This window comes from Alligator sinensis, unplaced genomic scaffold (genome assembly GCF_000455745.1).
Source record: "Alligator sinensis unplaced genomic scaffold, ASM45574v1 scaffold854_1, whole genome shotgun sequence".
In the NCBI taxonomy this organism is placed as follows: domain Eukaryota; kingdom Metazoa; phylum Chordata; order Crocodylia; family Alligatoridae; genus Alligator; species Alligator sinensis.
This window is the reverse complement of record NW_005843433.1, coordinates 125618-126601: the sequence shown is the minus strand read 5'-3', so window position 1 is coordinate 126601 and position 984 is coordinate 125618. Positions and strand designations below refer to the sequence as shown.

The window sequence follows — 984 nt, the reverse complement described above, 5'->3', positions numbered from 1 at the left end:
CACATCAGTTGCTGGCCAATCTACCAAAAACAAGGTCCAAATCTCTGCCCCATGCTTGCACCTAGAAGTCTATCTGGACCAGGATGTGCAGGCCGTCACCGAATGCAAGCAAGCACGTTCCAGAACCGCAGCGGTTCTTCCGGGGCATGTTGAACTCAAACCAACGCTCCTTACAAATATCTGATTCCCACTAACTGGTGGCCACACTTAAAACTTATTTTACATTCAGAGAGGTCCTGAGTTCATTCATCTGGGAAAAGGCCAGAAGACCAGGATAAAACATAACTCCCACAGAGCAAAGGAAGATGCTGCCTGTGGTCCTCCCATCTCACTTTTGCAGCCGCTTTGTTCCAATAGGAAGGACCAGCTGAACCAGATTTTGTCCACAGGGTTACAGTATGGGATGCAACAGAACAAGCCCACCCCCCTCCCAAAATGCACCACGCACTGCCAGCCAACCCCAGGCAGCTCTGCGAGAGCTACCTGTAAGCATGCAAAGGGAACACCGTCTCCAAGGCTCAAGCCGTTCTCTGTCGAGACTGCCAACCAGGGGATTTAATTAGTGTCAGCTCTGCTGAAGGGTTTGGCAAAGCTGACACCAGCTTACCGGGAATTTAAAGGAGGCCCCTAAACTTCTTGCACAGCTATGAATCTGCCGTCACACCGGCACTAATGGCAACTCGTGCTGGGTTCGAACCAGCGCGCCGACAAGAAAAGGGCCAGGGATGAGCGACGGTGGGGCCCAGCTCCGTGCCACTGTAGGCACGAGGTCTCCGAGCCCTGGTGAACCCAAGCCGAGCACCCCGACCAGCAGCGCGGAGAGCAAGCAGTGGAAAGAGGCGGCCTGCTCCCTCATTTTCTGGCACCAGAAACGCAAGCTCAGGCAGAACCAGAAGCAGAGCCTCCCCCCGCCTGCCCCGCAGCCTGTAACGCAGGCACCGGGGGAGGAAGGGACCCGACCGACCAGTTGCTGGCTTCGCCTGC

At 55.7% G+C, this 984-nt stretch overlaps 1 protein-coding gene across 1 annotated transcript in view; it reads right to left on the bottom strand.

Annotated features, from left to right (window-relative positions):
• LAMTOR1 (late endosomal/lysosomal adaptor, MAPK and MTOR activator 1) overlaps positions 1-984 on the bottom strand; it is an 18380-nt gene that overhangs the window by 16831 nt on the left and 565 nt on the right. The gene's annotated exons all lie outside the window — the stretch shown is intronic.